Consider the following 16,651-nt stretch of genomic DNA (forward strand, 5'->3'; position numbering starts at 1 on the left):
TAGATAGATTGAAAAACAGATTTGTTTCACCTTTAAGTGATTGCTGTAGGTTATGTCAAAGCAGGTAACTTCAAGGAAGCAAAATCAGATAAGATTTGTAACATATGACAAAGAACTATGGCGGCACAGTGGTGTAGTGGTTAGCACTGTTGCCTCACAACAAGAAGGTCCTGGGCGAGGGCCTTTCTGTGTGGAGTTTGCATGTTCTCCCTGTGTCTGTATGGGTTTCCTCTGGGTGCTCCGTTTTCCCCCACAGTCCAAAGACATGCAGATTAGGTTAACTGGTGGCTCTAAATTGATCATAGATGTGAGTGTGAATGGTTGTTTGTCTCTGTGTCAGCCCTGCAATAACCTGGTGACTTATCCAGGGTGTACCCTGTCTCTCGCCCATAGTCAGCTGGGATAGGCTCCAGCTTGCCTGCGACCCTGTAGAACAGGATAAGCAGCTACAGATAATGGATGGATGGATGTTTAAACAAGCAAGTGATCATGGGGCAGAGAACAGAAGTACTGTAGCTTTCCCAGAGACCAGTATGGAAATAGGTGTGTAATAGCCAGCCAATGTTTAAAATTTGTCACATTCATCAGGGACATGTCTCCACTATGCCACTAGAAAGCCCACTCCACTAAATAAAACTTTCTTGGTTATCACACACTTCACCAGCCATCTCCTGTTCACCAGAACATGGTTCATTATTTTCATTGTAAAGCCTTGCTGATTATTAGTGCTTGTGAAAGTTTTGAGCCTTTTGTATTGTCATTGTCTTCTTGTGTTTGACCCTTGCATTACTGTTTTTGACTACTCTTGGACTTCTCTCAAAGGAATTGCCCTTTTGATCTTGGAAATCTTGTGGATTATTGTATTTTAGTCCTGGCCAGTTTCACATTGTGTTTTGTATTGTGGATTTTGCCTTTAAATCTCTTGCACATGGAACCTCACACTCACACTGAGTCATATTCATTACATTATTAAAGTCAATTTTTTTTAAATATAATGGCATGCCTTTTTTATATAATGGCATAGATAAGTCTGCTAGTCCACAAACAGTTTGGGAAATGTTCTGTTAGTCATTTCTCTTTTTTCCCTTTCCCCCCTTTACAATTCTGCCTACAGGGGTCATACATTACAGAGAACGGAGATACAGCAACAAAACATTCGAGTGTATGTCAGAAGTCCAGTTCAAATGGTGACAATGGTGACATCATCATCTGTAAATAACAGAGATGTTACTGCTAGCACCACCATACTGAACACATCTTCCACCTTGGCTGGATCTTTATATCCTGTTCATGAAAAACACTGACAACAGTGGAAAAAAGACACCCACCTCCAGCACTCAGCTTAAATGATTTTAACTTAATGTTATGAAGGCAGACACAACTCTCTCTCTCTCTCTCTCTCTCTCTCTCATATATATATATATATATATATATATATATATATATATATATATATATATATATATATATATATATATATATATAATAATGTAGTGATCCAGTTGCCCAGTACTCCTGCAGTACCTCTCTCACAACAAATGTTGAGGCACACAATCATAGGCCTTCTCCAAATCCACAAAATGCATGTATACACAGCAAAATCCCCAGTGTTGAATTAACACCCAGAGTGTTGATTTAACACCCTACTGTGTTTATATAGGTCCAATTGGACACAAATTAACTCTGAAAGTGTTAATTCAACACTGAGGAATTTGCTGTGTACTGGATTAACATACTCCCATTACCACTGAGCAGAACCTGTGTTCCTTCTGAGAATTCTGAGACAGAGTTTTCTCTCCAGAATCCTGGCATAGACTTTTCCTGGGAGGTGGGGGAGTGCGATTCCCTTATACTGGGAACACATCTTCTGGTCTCCCTTTTAAAAATTAGGGACCATCATCTCAGTTTGCCAGTCCAAAGATATGACTCCATATCTCTATACAACACTGAAGAGATGTTAACCACACAATCCCAACCTTGTCTGGTGCTTTTTAAACATCTCTGGCTGAAACGCATCCACCCCTGTGGCATCCTTGACACTCTGAAGGTTTCTAACTGCAATAGCAACCTCAGCCACAAAGAGAGATTTCTGGCACAACCTCCTGAAGGCAGGGCATGGATATTGGATTCAAGACTTCCTCAGAGTGCTCCTTCCATCACTCAACAATACCCCGAACAGAGGTTAACACTACCCTGCACTTGATCAGTAGAGCTTGTGCATAGTGTCATCTCCTCCCTTAAGCCACCAAACAGTTTGCCAGAACAACTTTGAGCCCATCCAAAAATTATTTTCCATAGCCTCTCCAAACTCATTCCATGCCTGAGATTTCAATTTCGCAACTGTTTTCGGTGTCCCCATCTAGTCTTTCCTATAACTTTCAGTTGTATCAGGAGAGCCGTCTGTGAGCATAAGTCAGGAAGCCTACTTCTTCAACTTGATGACTTCCCTCACCATTTGTGTCCAAGGCTATTGCCCTGACAGGCACCATCAACAGACTTGAATATTCTCTATTCAGACTCATTATTCCTGACCTCATTTAGTAAATGTTCCTCCCAGTTACACCTCTCCAAACACCACCATCATTCCCAGTATGATCATTGAAGTTCCCCAGAAGCAATATTGAAGAGTAAGTACCCTCTTAAAGACCTACAGTGGCATGCAAAAGTTTGGGCACCCTTACTGAAAATGTCTGTTACTGTGAATAGTTAAGTGAGCAGGAGATGAACTGATCACCAAAAGGCATAAAGGTAAAGATGACACATTTCTTTTCAGCATTTTCTGCAAGATTTGTGTATTATTTTTGTTTTGTACAATTGGAGAGTGAAAAAAGAAAAAGAACACCATGTGAAAGTTTAGGCACCCCAATACATTTGAGTTCTCAGGTAACTTTTACCAAGGTTCCAGACCTTAATTAGCTTATTGAGCTGTGGCTTGTTCAAATTCTTTGTTTGGAAAGGTCAGATGATGCAGATTTCAAAGCTGTATAAATTCTCTGATTCCTCAAATTTGTCCCTAAAATCAACAGCCATGGGCTCCTCGAAGCAACTCCCTCGCATTCTGAATAATAAAATAATTGATGCTCACAAAGCAGGAGAAGGCTACAAGAATGTAGCAAAGTGTTTTCAGGTAGCTGTTTCCTCAGATTGTAATGTTATTAAGAAATAGCAGTTAACAGAAACAGTGGAGATCAAGGTGAGGTCTGGAAGATGAAGAAAACTTTCTGAAAGACCTGCTCGTTGGATTGCTAGAAAGGCAAATAAAAACCCCTGTTTGACTGCAAAAGAACTTCAGAAAGATTTAGCAGACCCTGGAGTGGTGGTGCACTGTTCTACTATGCAGTGACACCTGAACAAATATGACCTTCATGGGAGAGTCATCAGAAGAAAACCTTTCCTGCATCCTAGCTACAAAATTCAGTGTCTGAAGTTTGCAAATGAACATCTAAATAAGCCTGATGCATTTTGGAAACAAGTCCTGTGGACTGATGAAATCAAAATAGAACTTTTTGGCCACAATGTGCAAAGGTACGTTTGGAGAAAAAAGGGTGCCAAATTCCAGGAAAAGAACACCTCTCCAACTCTGAAGCATGGGTGTGGATCGATCATGCTTTGGGGTTGTGTTGCAGCCAGTGGCACAGGGCACATTTCGTTGGTCGAGAGAAGCATGGATTCGAATAAATACCAGCAAATTCTGGAAGCAAACATCACACCATCTGTAAAAAAGTTGAAGTTAAAAAAAGGATGGGTCCTACAGTAAGACGATGATCCAAAGCACACCTCAAAATCTACAATGGAATACCTCAAGAGGCACAAGCTGAAGGTTTTGCCATGGCCCTCACAGTCCCCTGGCCTAAACATCATTGAAAATCTGTGGATAGATCTCAAAAGAGCAGTGCATGCAAGACAGCCCAAGAAACTTGTAGAACTAGAAGCCTTTTGCAAGGACGAATGTGTGAAAATCCCCCAGGTAAGAACTGAAAGATTATTAGCTGACTCTCTTTTTGACAAAAGGGCACAATCTTCTTCACCATGACAAAGTCTTGATTTACTTGATCTTGATTATGTCAAGGGCGGCATGGTGGTGTAGTGGTTAGCACTGTTGCCCCACAGCAAGAAGGTCCAGGTTCGAGCCCCGTGGCCGACGAGGGCCTTTCTGTGCGGAGTTTGCATGTTCTCCCCGTGTCCGCATGGGTTTCCTCCGGGTGCTCCGGTTTCCCCCACAGTCCAAAGACATGCAGGTTAGGTTAACTGGTGACTCTAAATTGACCGTAGGTGTGAATGTGAATGGTTGTCTGTGTCTATGTGTCAGCCCTGTGATGACCTGGCGACTTGTCCAGCGTGTACCCTGCCTTTCGCCCGTAGTCAGCTGGGATAGGCTCCAGCTTGCTTGTGACCCTGCAGAACAGGATAAAGCGGCTAGAGACAGTGAGATGAGATTATGCCAAATTGGGCCCACATACAGTGAATGTAAAAAGTGTAAACACTTTTTTGTGATGCAACAACCAACAAAATGTGAGAAAAAATCACTCAGAATTAATCAAGCATATTCATCCTTGTCAGTAAACCTGCTGAACCTGTCCAAACTACAAACATGGACACCATGGACTACACTTCCCACAACTCACAGTGCCCTCTGTTTCCCAACTATTGAGATCAGCTGTCACTCATTATTCCAGTTAGTCTCCCTGCCTATTTAAAACCTCTCACTCACTCCACTTCAATGCGAAGTATTGTTCTGCCTTCTACAGTTCATACCAAGCCTTGTTATTTTCTGACTGTCATTCTTCTGACTCTTGCTTCCCTATTTTCCATTTATGTTCTTTGTCTATTCCCTTTAACGCTGTTTGCTGATCGCCTGACCCTTGCTAGTTCTATGACTCTGATTCTTGTCTCATGTTTTGGCTCTGACACTGTCTACACCTCATCGCTCTTCTGCAGTTACATCCATAAGTGCCTGCACCGTGACAGGATACTTTGCCAACAATGGATGTAGCAGAAGAAGCAAAGTGAACTGCTCTCAATGCCCAAGGACGCTTATTAGGAGAGCATCAGCAGATGCTAGCTGACAACACCAGAATGTCCCAGCTAGCAAATGTGATGTCGCAGGCCCTCATAATGTGTCCTGAGTCATCTCTGAGCCCAGCGCTACAACTTCCGGCTCCGGAGAAGTTCGCCGGAGATCCGCTTGCCTGTAAAGGCTTCCTTCTCCAATGTTCCATGTATTTCACAGCTCTACCTAGCATATCTGACTAGCACAAGACTGCCAAATTTCTGTCCTTCCTTTAGAGAAAAGCATGGCAATGGGCCAGCGCGGTTTGGAGTAAGGGTGCTGAGCCGACAAAATCTTATGAACAATTTCTCACTCTGTTCAAAAGAGTTTTTGACCACGAACCCGAGGGCCTTGAATTAGGTGAAAGTTTACTCACCATATCACAGGGCTCCAAAAGCATGGCCGAGTATGATCTGGATTTCAGAACACTAGTGGCTGCTAGTGGATGGAATGATCCTGCACTGAAGGCCGTATTTCACCAAGGTTTGCGCCCTGAAATCCTGAGCGAACTTGCCTGCCATGATGAACAACTCACACTCGATTATCTCATTGACCTCATGATCTGCCTAGCCAATCTCTTGGCTCATTGACCCTCTCTACAGGACAGCATTAAACCGGAGCCTATTTCAGAGGAAAGTTCTGCCATGGATGTCTCACGCACTTGATTAACTCATTCTGAATGTGCTAATAGAAGAAAAGAGGGACTATGCTTCTCCTGCAGTAGCCCTGAACATCAGCTCAATAGCTGTCCCATTCGTCCTCCTCGCTCATCTCCTAAAGAAGGTTCTCCATGCAATGTAAGTCCTATAAGAAGGTTCAATTCCAAATCGTTCAAGGTTCCAGTTCTCTTAAAGTTGGCTACTTCTACCCACATCCTCTCTGCTTTCATTGATTCAGGGGCAGAGGGGAACTTCATCAGCAACTCAAACATGCAGAAGTTTGTGGGTGCAATTGGCCTTGAGTGATCAATCTCATTAAATCAGTCTCATTAAATCAGTCTCATTAATAATACCATTAATTTTGGTGCTTAATAATAAATTACCAAACAGCTAAATTATGGTATATTCCAAATTATTATGATCACTACCAATGAAGCAATAATGTATTACTTACCGTACTACATAGACAGCCAATAGCACTCATATACACCTTGGATAAAGGCAATTTGGAGGTCTTTTAGATTGTGTTACTTCCAGGATATATCAGCAAAAACAATCACAGTTTCAGAATAATTGAATTTATTATAACAACGATAAAAATGAGTAATAGCAGTTGAATACATTCAAATAGTCATCAGTGATATATGTGGGTGTGGGTGTGGGTGTGTCTGTGTCTGTGTGTGTGTGTGTGTGAGGGAGAGAAAAAGTGTGTGTGTGTGTGTGTGTGTGTGTGAGAGGGAGAGAAAAAGGGTGTGTGTGTGTGTGTGTGTGTGAGGGGAGAGAGAGAGAGAGAGGGGTGCGAGGCAGAGATTTTCTCCTGGTTACTACACGAGCCACTGAGCTCTTAGGGTGTCTCGTGCGCGACTGCACAGTATGGGAAGGAGGAGACAAAGAGAGTTTGAATGTGAGTGCGGGAGAATGCGCCGTAAAGTTTGGAATGAATCAGGGCTTGGAATGTGTTGGGGGAGGGGATTCGTCCTCGTGGTCGAGACAAAGGAATCCCACCTACTTATAACATTACCAAATCCACTGAAATCTTGATGAGGTCAAAATATGTGTGATAATGAAATTAAAGGTGTTAGGAAGGATAGAGAAAGAGGGCATGCAACACTTATCTTTTAAACAACTGAGATAGCAAAAATAGAACAACAATCAATTCAACACTCCGAGTGTCTACAGTGTGCACAATTAAACAGTTCCTGAGTTTAAATTCACACTACTTCATAAAGCTAACCGGCTAGTGGCCTAGTGGTAGCGTGTCCGCCTCTCGCTCGGGAGATTGTGAGTTCTATTCATGGTCGGGTCATACCAAGGACCATCATAAAAATGGTACCTACTACCATCTGGCAAGGCACGCTGCAATACAGATGCGAGTGGGGAGTTAAACTCTTGTGGTTACCAGAGGACTAGCCCCCCACTGTAACCCTAGCTATGTAATAGGCAAGAGGCCGAGGGCTACGGAAACGGCGATTGGCGCCGCCCAATGCGCCGCACGGGAAGGACTTTAACTTCATAAAGTTAATTCCTAAGACTAGTTTTGCCCAAAATGCCAGTCTTACTTCCAGTATCTTGCTTCTATGCAAGAATGCAGAGATGTTCCAAAACTTCTGGAGTTCACAGAGGTCGTGGAGGCTTCTGTAAAAGCGCAGAGAATTTCTTGGTCCAAACTTCAGCGTTCGTGAGGAAAAGTCTCTGATCAAACAATGTGCACAGTGATTAAGTCAGAAGGAATCTGGTCGCTTCTAACTTTTAATTAACTGCTTTGGGCTGCAGTCGTAACGTTACTTATAATGAACAAATAAAACCGGTTGTAACTCAATCTGAGTGAGATGGCGCGATTTAAATAGTTTTACTGTGGCCAGTGGTAAACGAAAACGTTCTGAATCTTCTTTCTTGCCAAGCAGAAGTCGTGGTTTTGGACGGTCCGGTGAGAGAATGCCTCTTTATGTCTGTGTGACCCAAGTCACATCCGCGCCAAAAAGAAAGATGGAAGTGTGGTTGATTCACTTATGGACTCAGGGAGGATGTGACGTAGGTAATCCTGCCCAGGTGTGACGTAGGTCATCGTGGAAGTTGGTTAATGGGATCTGTAGTTCTAAAAGATGAGACGGGCTGTACCTACAAGTTCAACTTGCCAACAACACCACTGCACAGTGCGCTCACCATTCGGACCATCGATGGAGGACCAATAGGAATTGGTTTTGTCACTCTACACACAGCTCCTCTCTGCATCCAAGTTGGTGCAATTCACTCAGAACTCATTTCACTCTGTCACTACCACCATAAGTCATGATCTTATCCTTGGCTACCCTTGGCTCCAGCTTCACAACCCTCTCATCTCATGGCAGAACAAGGATATTCTACAGTGGTCTCCTGCGTGCTTTCAGGGCTGCATTACTTGACCTCAAGTCACTCTCGCATCCACCTCTGTGGAGAACCCCCAGCCTGACACCCTTGACAATGTTCCTGAATGTTATCTGGACCACAAGGAGGTTTTCAGCAAAGGAAAGGCCTGTGGTCTGCCGCCTCACAGACCATATGACTGCGCTATTGACCTCCTGCCAGGCATGTCATCACCTTGGGGATGTATATACCCTCTGTCTCAGAAGGAACAAGCAGCTATGGAGGAGTACATTCAGGAGGCTCTCAAACAGGGTTACATCCACCTTTCTAGGTCTCCAGCCTCGGTGGGCTTCTTTTTTGTGGAAAAACGAGGTAGGGGTCTTTGCCTGTGTTTTGACTACAGGGGGTTGAACCAGGTATCAGTGAAATACCCTTATCCACTTCCTCTGGTTCCCACAGTTCTGGAACAACGTTGATCAGCAAGGATCTTTTCAAAACTAAATCTACGCAGTGCGTGCAATCTTATCAGGATCAAGAAGGGAGATGAATGGAAAACTGCATTCAGCACCACTGCCGATCACTTTGAGTACCGGGTAATGCCGTATGGCCTTTCTTCGGTGCCCAGCATGTTCCAGTGCTTAATCAACGATGTGCTATGGGACATGCTGGCTTGGTATGCTATTGCACATATCGATGACATCCTAATATATTCTCCAGACAAAGAGAGCCATCAAGTACATGTGAGAACAGTTCTACAATGCTTGCTCCAGAATCATCTCTATGTGAAAGCAGAAAAATGTGAGTTCCATCAAACACATAGTTCCTTCCTTGGATACATCATCAGTGCCAAGGGGGTTTGTATGGACTCATCAAAGGTCTCTGCAGTTTCTTCTTGGCCCATTCCCACATCCGTCAAAGAACTTCAATGCTTTCTAGGTTTTGCAAACTTCTATTGCCGATTTATCAGAGGGTTCAGTTCTATCACTGCCCCCTTAACAGCACTCTTCAAGAAGGGACCCAAGCACCTTCAATGGAACCCCCCAGCAGAGGAGGCTTTCTGTCGTCTCAAGAAAGCATTCACCTTGGTCCCCATCCTACAACATCCTGACCCTTCCAAGCCGTTCACACTGGAAGTTGATGCCTCTGACATGGGGTTGGTGGCAGTTCTCTCCAAATGCTTCAGGGAGAAACAGAAACTTCATCCAGTGGCCTTCTTTTCAAGGAAACTCTCACCAGCGGAAATAAATTATGATGTAGGAAATCGGGAGCTACTCACAATTAAGCTGGCCCTTGAAGAATAGCGCCACTGGTTGGAAGGTGCCAATTACCAATTCACAATCCTAACAGACCATAAGAACTTAGAACATCTCTGGAAGGCTAAGTGGTTAAATACCCATCAAGCCAGATGGGCCCTCTTCACTAGATTTAATTTCACCATCTCTTTCCGCCCTGGCTCCAAAAATACTAAAGCTGATGCTCTCTCACAAATCTTTGCTCCCCCTTATCAGGACTCCACTGCCCATCCCATTCTCCCTTCTCAATGCTTCCTCCAGTCCATCACTTGGGACTTAGACAGAGAAATCAGAGACTCTCAACCTCAACAACTCCCTGAGAATCTTCCACCTAATCTACTATATGTACCCAAGCAACTCAGAAGCAGACTCATCACATGGGCACACGCATCACCTGCCATGGGACACCCAAGCAGCCATCACGCCCATCAGATTCTTCGAAACAAATATTGGTGGGAAAACATGCTCACTGAGATCAACCAGTTCATTGCATCTTGTTCGAGCTGTGCACAAGCCAAAGTACCCAGAACTCCACCTGCTGGTAAGCTCTGTCCCCTCCCAGTGCCTCAAAGACCATGGTCCCATATAGCCATCAAGGACCTTCCTCCCTCACAAAATCACACAACAATTATGGTAACCATTGATCGCTTCTCCAAAGTCCTCAAGCTGATACCCTTACCTGGCATTCCCACTGCAGCCCAAACAGCAGAACTATTATTTCAACACATCTTTCGATACTCTGGTCTCCCTGAAGACATTGCAAGTGACAGAGGCTCTCAGTTCATCTCACACTTCTGGAGGGCCTTGATGGAGAAACTATGGGAATCTGTCAGTCTCACTTCCGGTTACCACCCTCAGTCTAACAGACAAGTCGAGAGAGCCAGCCAAGAAATCGGCTGCTTCTTGAGAATCTTTTGCATGCATAACCAGGGGGATTGGGCACACTTTCTACCATGGGCCGAGTTTGCACAAAACTCCCTCAAGGACTCGGCAACCCAACTAACACCGTTTCAGTGCATACTCAGTTACCAGCCGCCTTTATTCCCTTGGGATGACACACCCAGCCAGGTTCCAACCATCGATGAGTGGTTCTTTCGCAGCCAGGCCATGTGGGAGGAGGTCCACCAATAGATCGAGACTATCAATGCCAGGTACAAGAAGTATGCAGATATGCATCGTGCTGAAACCCCAGCATACAACCCAGGTTACAGACTGTGGATAACAACCAGAAATCTCAGGGAACCCAACTCTTGCAAAAAAGCTCCAGCCACATTATATCAGACCTTTTAAGGTACCGGACCACATCAATGAAGTCTCGTACAGGCTAGAACTTCCTCCTCACAGTAGACTGTCACCAACATTTCATGTGTCATAACTCAAACCTGCCATCCCAGGGCCCTTTTCTGAGAACTCTCCTAACCAAGAACACCCAGCTCTCGTCATGGAAGGTGAACCCTTCTACCAGGTAAACAAGATCCTCAACTCTAGACGTAGAAGAGGGCAGATTGAATACCTGGTAGACTGGGAGACTGAAGAACAGAGCTGGGTTCCAGCCAAAGACATCCTAGATCCACTCCTCAAGCAAGAATTTCACGCACTACACCCAGACAAACCTGCACCCAGAGGTAGGGGGCATCCTAGAAAGACTATAGCTCCCAGTGGGAGCTCCTGGGGGTGAGGTGGGGGGTCTGTCAGTAAACCTGCTGAACCTGTCCAAACTACAAACATGACACCATGGACTACACTTCCCACAACTCACAGCGCCCTCTGTCTCCCAACTATTGAGATCAGCTGTCACTCGTTATTCCAATTAGTTTCCCTGCCTATATAAACCTCTCACTCACTCCACTTCAATGTGAAGTATTGTTCTGTCTTCTACAGTTCATAACAAGCTTTGTTATTTTCTGACTGGCGCTTGTTCTTCTGGCTCTTGCTTCCCTGTTTTTCATTTATGTTCTTTGTCTATTCCCTTTAACGCTGTTTGCCGATTGCCCGACCCTTGCTAGTTCTATGACTCTGATTCTTGATTCACGTTTTGGCTCTGACACTGTCTACTCCTCATCGCTCTTCTGTGATTTACATCCGTAAGTGCCTGCACCATGACAGTCCTCATGTTCAAAAGTAATTGTCATATGCCTCTCATCAATGTAGTCATTTTGATTAACCACAACTTCAGATCAGCTGTTTCTGTAGGATTTTCTTGACATATTTTTGGTTTCATACAACTACTAATGCTGTGGCCTGCAAAGAGCTTACAAAGCATTCACAGGATATCACTGGTGAAAGCTATCAGTCAGGAGAGGGTGACAAATCAATTTTCAAAACATTAGATGTACCATGGAAGCATAGTGAGATTACCAAGGACAGGATGTCAGTAGACCTATAGCAACATTAAAGGAACTTCAGGAATATCTGACAAGTGCTGCTCTCCCTGCATGTGACAATAATCTCATATTCTTCATGTGTCTGGTTAGGTTAGGGTGGCTAGATGGAAACTCTTCCTCATGAAAATGAATGAGTGAATGAATGAATGAATGACTTCCAAACCTGCTCAAATGACTTCAAACCATGTGGCAAAGTCTGTTATGGTGTGATAAGACCAAGGTAGACTGTTTTTGGCATAATTCAAAAAGATATGTTTTGTGTAGGGCGGCACAGTGGTGTAGTGGTTAGCGCTGTCGCCTCACAGCAAGAAGGTCCAGGTTCGAGCCCCGTGGCTGGCGAGGGCCTTTCTGTGTGGAGTTTGCATGTTGTCCGCGTGGGTTTCCTCCGGGTGCTCCGGTTTCCCCCACAGTCCAAAGACATGCAGGTTAGGTTAACTGGTGACTCTAAATTGACCGTAGGTATGAGTGTGAATGGTTGTCTGTGTCTACGTGTCAGCCCTGTGATGACCTGGCGACTTGTCCAGGGTGTACCCCGCCTTTCGCCCGTAGTCAGCTAGGATAGGCTCCAGCTTGCCTGCGACCCTGTAGAACAGGATAAAGCGGCTAGAGATGAGGTGTTTTGTTTAAAATCAAGACAGTTTATTACCTAAAGAACACTGTACCCGTAGTGAAGGTTGGTGGTGGCAGCACAATGCTTCAGCTGGGACTGAAGATTTGATAGATCTGGAGTATTTTTGCTAGGAAGAGGAATAAAATAGCCAAACCAATACACGCTAAGTTGGTAGAGGCTTAGCCAAAAAGGCTGAGTGCTGTATAACAAGAAAAAGGTGATTTAACAAAGGATTTTTTTCAGGAGTGTGCAGACTTGTGCAACCATGTTATTGTAAGTATTGTAAAAAATACTACTACTACTACTAATAATAATAATAATAATCATAATAATCATCATCTATCTTGCTTCTTTTGTCACAAAAAACTGCAAATTTTACAGTGATGTAGACTTTTATATCCACTGTACATAAAGTCAGTGTCTTTGGTAATCTGTTGCCTCTGAGTTACTCACCTGGGCTATCAGCCTTATTAAAACAGTGTTGTATTCAGTCCAAACAAGGCAGAGCCATTATTCTGGATGTTAACTATAAGTGTGATTAATTTCTGTCTAACCTTATCTTATGATATTTATTGTCATACAAATTTAAACAGAATGGAATCATGCACAATTTATACTGCATATCACTGGGCAGACAATATAATGCACTATGCCAAGTTATTATTTTGGTTGAAAAACTATAGCTAATTTAAAACATTAAAAAAGCAAAACAAAAAAATGTATTCAATTTATTGAATTGAAATTGAGTTTAAAAACTGCCTCTGAAAAGTTTGGCTTTTAGACAAAGTTAATTTTTATACATCTGTGAACTCCTTCATTCCCTAAAGAAGTAGGGTGTTAATAGTTTTAGTCTTGCTGGACTGTTTAGTGCTTGACTATACACAACTTCGACGTATTGATTACCAAAGTGAGGCACACTCTATTATCCTCAGCATGTTATATTTTCACTAGAGCACTCAGCTGTGCTATTACAGCTCTAGACGTCAGTAGACAATGGTCAAGCCTCCATGAATATTAGATACGCTTCCTCCTATAAAGGTTGATAGCATGATGGAAATCCTTACAAATAGTTTCTGAATTGTAACTACAGCACAAGCTTTATTATTTTATTATTATCATCTAAAAATACATGTTGTATAAGTTGTGCACCAAAGGATAATGCTTTTGAAGGAATTTGCTGTGCCTGATGGATGTTCTTAACAGCTGTCCCCTTTAGAAATCAGTGAATGTGGACCCCTCGACATAAACATGGCAGAGGGTATTGTTGTCGGGATGCTCTATAACATTGTATTACCACTAGTTTTACTAACAGGTAAGTGAAATTCAACTTTAAATTACTAACTTTATTTTTTTATAAATGTAAATTACAGAAAGAATTCATGTCAGCAGCCTATAGAGTCTATCAGTATAGTATATTTAAAGAATGGGGGGAAAAAAGCAATGCGTTTTCTGAGGTACTTTATGTGAATATTACACTTGTGCACTTTCATATCCTCTTCTGATATAGAAAGACCTTTATTAAATGTGCAGTGATACAGGCAATAGTTTAATCCCCCCCTTAATTTAGTTGTAATTATATAACAATTATATTCTCAAGTTAATCCCTGACATGTTTAGATACTATAATTTAAAGGGTCTTCCACCACAAACTTTTTTTGTGATCATTTCAAAATTAAATAACCATATTAATTAGTTTTAATATAGTATTTTTTGTCATTTATTTGCAAGTTAATTTATTTGTTTACATACATATGTGCACATTTATTTATACCCTTTAGATATTTTATCTTGATAAGCTAATAATAAACTCTAAAAGTCTTGACATTCAGTAATAACTTGGCCAAAAAAGTGTCAATATTTTCATGCTTTTATTTTAATTTTTCAGTTGAAGGGTCTAAGGAAATTGTGGAAAAACAAATAAGATCAAAACTCATGCACTAATTTTGTTCTTGACATCAGTAAATGACAATACATTAACTGTACTGGATGATTTAGATATTTTAGTCTGTATTGTGTATTTACACAGCAATAGCTTTCCGATACAGTGGGCTTTCTGTGGTCTATCTGCTGTTTCTGTTGTCTGTACCTCTCCTACCAAGCCCCTCTGTGTCCTCCATGAAGGGTGAGTAAGCAAGCATTCCTTGGTAAAATACTAAAATAAGTATGGAGCATGACTCAGGTGACCACATACAAATTTGTTGCATCAAAGACACAGTTGTTTAGACAGAATTTATGTTTGTAATGATGGTTTACAGTACATAACTGCATAAATGAAATACATTTAATTACTGTATTCCTTTGAATTTCAATGGAAAAAGTAGATTTATAGGATATATTTAGAATAAGCCAGTAAGAATTCTTGTCCATCCTGCTTTTGCTATTTCTATTTTCTGTTATGCTGGTTATCTAAATGTTTTTAGACTCTGTACTTTTTGTGTTCCTAAAATAGACCGTTAGTACGTGCATATGTGTTTATATAATTGAACATTTCTATTGCTTTTAAATACATTATATTTAATGCATTTTGTTATTTAGTACGTGTGTGTGTGTGTGTGTGTGTGTGTGTGTGTGTGTGTGTGTGTTTTATGAATAATATAGTTTAAGCTTTGGTCTATTGTCAAGTACTACATAACTAAATGCAGTAAATGTTGTAATAATAATAATAATAATAATATATATTATTATTATCATCTGTGTGGGGGAAGGTAGAAGCCAAAGTTTTTTTTTTTTTCCCCCTGCATATTTCACACTGTGTTGTTGTTTCCACTTGGAATTTGTGCAGAATTGGTGCAGCAAGCAGCAGTTTGAATTTCTTAAACTGTCGTTGAAAGGAGATGTGTACATGCACATTTCATTGGCAGTGATCTTTTATTGCATTTGTCATGAATAATTGTTTCCAAGATTTATTAACACAACCAGTATCAGAGTGACAGGTCTGAACATATTGAAATAAGTATCGAGGGGCAGACTGAGGTCAAGGCATTGAGCGTGATTGTGTTCAAGGTTAAGGGATGTCTGCCAACAGGAAACAGGCATATTGGTGAGGAGTGATAAAGAGGAGTGGTGAAGGAACAATGGTATCAAGTACTACATAACTAAATGCAGTAAATGTTGTAATAATACTTTCACATTTCACTTTCACGTTATAAGGGTATAATTTAAATCCATGTTGGTTTGTGCTTACATGACACCAGAGGTAAGGGTGACAAGTCTGTAGTAATTCCTGCAGGAGATGGAAATGAATCTGAGATGGATCTCACATTTTTTAATTGATTTATTCTGGGTGTTTGGTCATAGTGTTTTTGTTCCTTTTTAATGATGACTGTGAAAAATAGTTTTTTTCTGTTTGAAAGCTACTATTTGATCAGTCAAAAGCTGTTGGGAACAAATGAGCACAAACCTGAGGGGAAATGTCCAGGGGGTTTCAAAAAATTTGATATTATTTGAGATGTAAATATCCCAGAAACTACATAGTCTAGGCAAATGAAATTGAACAGGCTTAATGCTGAGCAATATAAGATTTATTCCTCAAAATTTGAATGAGAAATTCAAAGGTATGTGGATTCCATGAGCGATTTCACAAACTTTCAATATTCATGAACCTGCTCAACCGTCTCTTCGATGCTGGTGGTCGTCCATATCCTTTTGCCCTGCACAGACAGCCTTCCTCTTTGAACTTCTTGTACCATGTCCAAATCTGCATTGCAGTTGGTGCATATTTAGAGAATTCTCTCATAAATGTCCGCTGCATAGTCTTATTCGACTGTGTTCGAGCATGTCTTTTCTTTTCCAGCGAATGGCATTTCTATGCCAAAAAAGATAAAAGCAAAAAACATTAAACATAAAATTTTGACCTGTTTCCATACATGCTGTTAAAATTTGAAGTCAGTTGAATGAGAAGTGGCAAAATTATTAGATTGTAAAATATGAATTTTTTTTTTTTGAAACACCCTATATATTCCTATTAATTCTACACATAAATTCATGGGCTGAAAAAGAAGCATACCTTTTTAATAGCAAAACCTTTCAGCCAGGAGAGATTAAACTGGCTACTCTACACTCAGCCTCACCTTATATTGACGTAAAACAGATTCGGTCTTTTGACCAAGTAGCATGAGGTACTTCTACAGCTTATGCTATTCTAGCCACAATCCAGTAAAGCTGTTGAAAGATCTTTTACAATTTAAACCAGGGACCACTCATTTAAGAGGAATACACTAGCAAGTGTTAACCAGAAACAAATGCTCAGAGTTGGGCACGGGCGCAGATAGAGGGGGGGACGGGGGGATTTGTCCCACTCAGATTTAAATTCA

This window comes from Neoarius graeffei, chromosome 10 (genome assembly GCF_027579695.1).
Source record: "Neoarius graeffei isolate fNeoGra1 chromosome 10, fNeoGra1.pri, whole genome shotgun sequence".
Lineage (NCBI taxonomy): Eukaryota > Metazoa > Chordata > Actinopteri > Siluriformes > Ariidae > Neoarius > Neoarius graeffei.